The 6,825-nt window shown below is 33.3% G+C and overlaps 1 long non-coding RNA gene across 1 annotated transcript; it reads right to left on the bottom strand.

Annotated features, from left to right (window-relative positions):
* Nucleotides 1-938: 938 nt before the first annotated feature.
* Nucleotides 939-1,476, bottom strand: LOC145156333 (uncharacterized). The gene is made up of 2 exons (XR_013736617.1): nt 1,389-1,476; nt 939-1,303 (listed from the first exon to the last, which is right to left on the bottom strand). It is a non-coding gene; the product is annotated as an uncharacterized LOC145156333 (long non-coding RNA).
* Nucleotides 1,477-6,825: the final 5,349 nt, after the last annotated feature.

A 6,825-nucleotide genomic window follows, 5' to 3' on the forward strand; every position in this document is an offset into this window, starting at 1 on the left:
ACCAAATTGATAGCTTTTGCTAAGTTCTCCAAAACACAAGCTTCCGAACCTGATCATATGAAAAAAATCAAGTTTATATTAACTTTGTAAATAAGTAAAAAAAATAACAATTACAAGGACCTTTCTGTAAGACTTTGAAAGATTAGACTTACAGTTATAGCAGTAAGACATACATTAAAGTTGGGTTAAAATTAAAATACAGTGAAAAAAGTAAGTAAGCACCTCCAACTCCAGATAAACCAACAAGGACATGAGGTTTGACCTTTTTGACCTGTAATGTAAAACATCAAAATCTGAGGCCTCCATATAAAATTGAAAGGAACAACACAAGTTTATAGAGATGTCTTAATAAGAAAAAGTTTAGCAAGCACAATGTTGTAACTAACATAAATGAAAGTAGGATGTTAATGTAAACATATAAATGAAAGTGCATTCTTATTTCTTGAACTTAGCTCTCTCTTATTTTAAAAACCTACCACTTCAAGGACATGAGTATTAACAAGACATAAAAATTGAAAGTAGAATGTTAAAAATAAAGGAACAAAAGAAGGTATGTGACTAAAAAAGAGACGTATCACTTCAATTCAAGGAGATGAGCATTGATAAGAAAAAAAGAAATGAAAGTATGATTTTATAATAAACAAATACATAAATGGAAGCACGTTGCATTTAGCAGTTATTTTAGAAAAGATATGTAATGAACACTTGAAGGAGATCGGATCCCTCCCGGAGTCCAATACTTTGAACCTCTCCAATGGTGAAGTTGTTGGGTCAACACCACTTCTCTCTTTTGTGATCAAACCCTGCATCCAAACCAAAATAAAAACATCAAAACTTCATAGATTCCATTCCTTCATATATATATAATATAAATGGTTTTAAAGCTAATAAATAATATATTCAATCCAATATTTTTTAAAATATATTAATAAAACTACCTGCAATTCTTGAAAGATAACTGAGATTGATTCATCTGTAGCAATGGAAGAAAGGATCTCAAGTTTTAGAGATTTGACTTGATATGCATCTGAAGTGTTTATAAAGAAGTCTTCAAAATTTGGAGCAAAAAGAGAAGGCATCACTTTTGTAAAGACTTGAATGTAGAGGACCTGTGTCAGTTGCAGAGGACCAAAGTTTTTTGAATCTTAGAGAAGGGTGAATGCTTAAAAGTGGGACAGATACACCCGAAAGATCAATCTCTCATGGAGAGATTCCTTCTTGATTGCTGTTGCCAACATCTTCATCCCACTTATGGAGAGATTCGTTCTTGATTGTTGTTACCAACATCTTCATCCCACCTCACCTGTTGAAATGGGTTTGAAATTTAAAGAATGAAAGTATAAAATAATAATACTAGTTTCTTTATATGAGGTTGACATGTAAAGTACCATTACGCATCTCCATTTTGATTTAGACCATTTGTAAGGAACTAAGGATCCATGTCACTTATTTCGGTCACATGGATTATCTTCACCTTTGAATTGACTACTCCAAATCCATAATATGTAAGAAATGAATGTCAGGTTGCCTTAAATTAGGAAAGCTAATAAGTAAAAACACTAATTGCATATTCCAAAACGAAGTATGTGTTAGTAGTAACTAATATCCACATTAACGAAATTAAGGAGTATCTCCAATCTAGCTCTGCTATTGCTCATATCAATATGAGTTTTCTGAGGAATCAGAGATGAAAAATTATCCATTGCTTCATCACAGGCCGAGATACTACTGGATTCACTCGATCCACATTTAAAAATCTTCCCAACACCACTTAGTAAAACATTTAGTAACAACTCAAACGTTTATAGAATTTAAATCTCAAACTTGTGAAATTTACAAAGTGTGGGAATGAAAACTCGTCTTGATTTGCAAATTCATCAATTGAATACAAGTACTCAAATTGCACCTGATTGAAATGCGAACAAATGAAGTTTATATATATATATATATATATATATATATATATATATATATATATATATATATATATATATATATATATATATAGAGAGAGAGAGAGAGAGATTTATTAATTATGAAATCAACTGAGAGAGAGAGAGAATACCTTGTGCCATGTTTGATTAGGCTCTGTCCGAGCTTCTAGAAACGTGGATTAAGAACAGAGTGATACGATCCTGCTAGTGATAGTGGAGGAAACGAAGTAAAAGAAGTGAATATAGGGCACCGGTCACGAATCGATGTAAAAGCAACGAAGGCGATGGCGTGATCTGTCGCGTGTCGGAGATTGGTGAACAATGACGGAAATAGAGATGAAGTGTTTTACGATCTGGTGAGGGTGGACGATGACTGAAACGGCGATGATTGAGATATCGCGCTTCGACGAGTCAATTTTTTGAGCGCATCGACCCTAATCGATCGATGTTTGCTCTTCGTTTGATTTTCGTGGTGTTGACGATTTTGAAAGAACAGGGTAGGGCTTCTAGGAAATAACACCACGGAGGGCAAATTTGAGAAATAAAAAACAAATCAGGACACGTATGTTATTTTGGAGACAAATGTGGTGAGTTAAATCACAAATTTCTTTTATCGATTTTTTCATAATTAGTATATTATTTTAGTTATTTATTGAATATAAAATATTTCCGGGGATCAAGAATAATACCAAGAAAAGATGAAGGGGTACTTTAGGTACTAGAAGTTATACTGAAAAATATTTATGTATATTTTCTTAGTGAAACTGTTAAATAAATTAACTAATAAAAAAATTAATTTAGACATTAAAACATATTGTGTGTCTTTTTTTTTAAACTTTTAGACATTAACGAATAAATTCATGACAAACATTTTTAACTAATGCAAATTATTGGTATTTTACGAAATATGACAGACTTTTTATGACAGACTTTTTTGGGCCTGTCATAAAACTAATGTCCGTCGTAATTTGTCTGTCAAGGAAAGCCCTTTTTCTAGTAGTGAAAAGATCTAGTGAGTCTAGTTATGAATTTATTTCAGTACAATAAAACAAGGTCCTCAAAGATATACTCTATTGACTCTTTCAAGGAATACAAACTGACATCCTTAATAAACTGAAACTGGTTTATGTAGCTCCTAAGTCACTGTTTGTTTCTTTCTCTCTTCCAGATTGAGGAGACCTACAATTTTTGACAAGCCGATCTCTACATGTGATGACTGTAGACAATCAATCTATTGAGTGGCTTGGAAACAATTAGTTTGCTGCTGGGTGGAGGTATGGAAACCGATCATGGGAGCAACAATAATAGATTGACAAACAAAACAATTCTTGTACAGGTTAATTTGAAATCTTCTATTTATATTCATAAATATAAAACTCTAGACTTTATGCATCATCACGACTCATTTTCTTTTCATCTATTATTTGTAGAGAAATTTTTTGGACCATCTACTAATGTTAGGTGTTGAAAGTCAATGGGCACCTGTTGTTGTACGTTGTGCGGTGAGATAACTTCTTCCATGTGCTTTTGATTCATACGTTTTATACTTAAGAAAAAAATAATAAAAAGATATGAAAGTAGGTTGCTATTTGAGATACATACATACATATATAAAAATTATAGCATGTATTACTGATATAACATGGTCAGGCCTTTGAATGCATAGGTGATCTGATTTCTGGACACCAAAAGAATTTTGAATGCATAGGTGATCTAAAAGCTGCACAACAGACAAGAGATGGAGAAGTTTCTAACCTTCGTATAGAACTTTGGGTGATAAATGGTAGTTTTTTATTAAAAATTTGAACTTTTTTAGATTTATGTCTTTTTTTTAATGCTGATTATTTTCTCTCCTCTTATGTTTGTTTGAATTAGAACTTAAAAGAAGATATCTCAGATGTCATGGATCAGCTAAGGGAAGTTGAATATGAAGTCATTGTTACATGTTGTAAAAAATTCGTTTAGTTTATTCTTCACCCTTCTACAAGCCTTTTTAACATGTTGCAGGAACCTAAACCGAAGAAACAGTCCGCTCCTACAGCTAAAATTGGATCGAATCAAAAACCTCTTAGTAAACCTGAAAGTAATTTGGATGAATCTGAATCATCGGATGATAGTGATTCATCAGATGAAGAAGTAAGTCAGAGTTTGTAAATCTCTTGGTACTTGGATACAGTTTGTCTAATTTCACATTAATTTTGTCATTTGTTATCAGCATGCTCTACATGATACATGTTGTTCTCCACTTTTCTAAGTATTCTTCTATGTAATTTAGGAGGCGCCAAAAAAGCTAGCTGCTGTTGCCAAGAATGGTGATGTTGCAGCCACCAAGAAAGCCGAGTGAAGTGATGAGTCTGATTCAGAAGACAGTTCAGATGAAGTAAGAGAGCCTTTTGGTTTTGTGTACAATTTTTTCCGAGTGAAGTGATGAGTCTGTCATAGTTACTTTAACTAAGGTAGCGTGTTTGGTATGCAGTAATCAAAGAGGAAATGGAATGAAGCATTACAATGTAATCTGATTCCTGCAATTGATGCTAATTTCTTATTGTAAGTGTTGTTGCACTCCTCTGTTGATTTCTAAAAGATACTAAAGGGTACAAATGTCTGTTTCATGAATAGGAGTTGTTTCTGTTCTTCTTCTTCTTCTAGTTGTTGCACTCCTCTGTGCATATGAACTATGTGCAGCTTATGTTACAGTTGGTTCAACTGCCCCACAACGGTATTCACCTTCTATGACAATTGAAGATACTCGAGTTTGTGATGAAAAAAGCATGGAGATGGATGTTACCTCGCGTACCAAAGATGAAACAATTGAAGATACTCGAGTTTGAGGTGGAAATCTCTTGAGAAAGAATTATATGTGAAGGGATTAGATATGCCACTGTGCAAAGAGTCAATGCAAAAGCCGACAATGCCCATGTTTTGCTGTTGGCTGTGAATGCGACCCGGGTGTTTGCCGAAATTGCTGGTTCAGGTACAAAAATCAAATTGCACCTTTAATTTCTCTTTCAACCTTTTTTGAACATCCAAGTGTTGTGAATGTTGTTTCTAAATTTCCCCATGTTATCCTTTTCCATGGAACTGCATATTATTTAATACCAGCAGATGCAAGGTTTGATTCCCATATATTTAGTATTTAGTGGATATCTTGACATTAATATATTTGATTTTTTGCAGTATAAGTTTTTTTGAGAGTCTTAAGAGAATTAGTGTAAGATCTGAGTTGAAACTATGCAATGGGAAAAGCCATACAGATTTATTTGTTCAAGTAAGTTGATGTTAACTGTTAATTAAAACTAACTATACTGATTGTTTTTTGAGATTCTTCCAACTGATGAATCTGTGACAGAATGAGGTACTTGATTTCATACATGGTGGTGATGCTGATGCACTTGCTAAGGTTGCTACAGCACCTCCAAGATGCCTCAAGTGAAGATTATAGCTAAAAATTTCATGGACATGGTGTCCTCCTTACCTGCGATGAAGCTCGACAAGCTATACGAGAATGCCTTCATTTGTGAAGCTATTCTCAGGTTATCTCTTTAAGTCCATCAATTTTTTATTGTTAATATATGTTTGATGTTTGATCACTTACACATTGTGTTAACCACATTTTGTTGTTCAGACAGCTTAATGACGAGTTACTGAAACAAGAAGGTGCCCCTTTAGAGCAATGTAGTATTAGGTTATATAGTTAGGGAAAGCCTTTTAATAACAATGTACAATCAGATCCCTTTAATATCAATGTATTACATTTTTTTGACATGATGTTGTTGGATGAAATTCATTGTTTTGGGATATATGTGTTTTTATATTTTTGTATTATGCATAAAAGAGTATCGTAAAGGCACGTCGTATATGCATATAGTAAATGGTTGCTGAAGTTTATGACACGCAAATGCGTGTCATCTTCATTTATGACAGGGGCTTTAATGATACGCAATGCGTGTCCTAAAGGCGCGTCGTAAGGTTACGACACGCAAATGCGTGTCGTCTTCCTTTATGACAGGGCCTTCCTTGATACGCATTATGTGTCGTAAATGAGCGTCGTAAATGCGTGTCGTAAATAGACGACGCGCAAAAGTGTGTCGTCTCTTGTTATGACAGGGCCTTCCTTGACACACATTTGCGTGTCGTCTGAGCATTTTACGACACACATTACGCGTCTTAAAATGTTGTTTTTCTAGTAGTGAAACTCTGAAAAATAATGTTTTGAAATACTTTGACTCATGTTTGGATGGAATGGTTTGATAACTATGGTTTTATTTAATGGTTTAAAATGAAATTTTTGGTCATGAATTTTGGGATGTTACAATTATCCTCCTGGATACAAATTAAATGGTAGAGTTAATTACCGATACAAAAAAATAAAACAATATCTCGTCCGATTATCGAATAAGTACATAAAGTAGATCAAATGTGACTCTCTAGTAACTGTTTGTTTATTGGAACATAAACAACACAAGTTGGCCTTCATAACAATACTAAACAAATGAAAAAAACAACAAATTTAAGTTGAATAATTTTTGTCGTTATGAAAACCAGTAATTGACAACACTTTAGCAACATGTAATTGTCGTAGGATGCTTAATTTGTTGTATATTCCTAGAATTTTTATTTGAATAAACACGAAGGATACATAGCTTAAAATACCAAAGAAAAGAAAACCAAACAACTTGATTAATAAAACTTGTGGGTCTACTTGTTTAATTGCCACAATTTGTAACCACCATATACCACTCAAACGACTTGTTAAAAAGGTTGCTTTGTGTAACGCTCGCAGATTCGGACTAGTCAATTTAGAGACAATAAACGTCAAAAATGACTTTTTGATAGAAAATTATTTAGAATAAATAATCTTAACTAAGTTATAATATATGTCACAAGGGTT

This window comes from Lactuca virosa, chromosome 2 (genome assembly GCF_052849685.1).
Source record: "Lactuca virosa cultivar CGN04683 chromosome 2, Lactuca_virosa_CGN04683_v6, whole genome shotgun sequence".
In the NCBI taxonomy this organism is placed as follows: domain Eukaryota; kingdom Viridiplantae; phylum Streptophyta; class Magnoliopsida; order Asterales; family Asteraceae; genus Lactuca; species Lactuca virosa.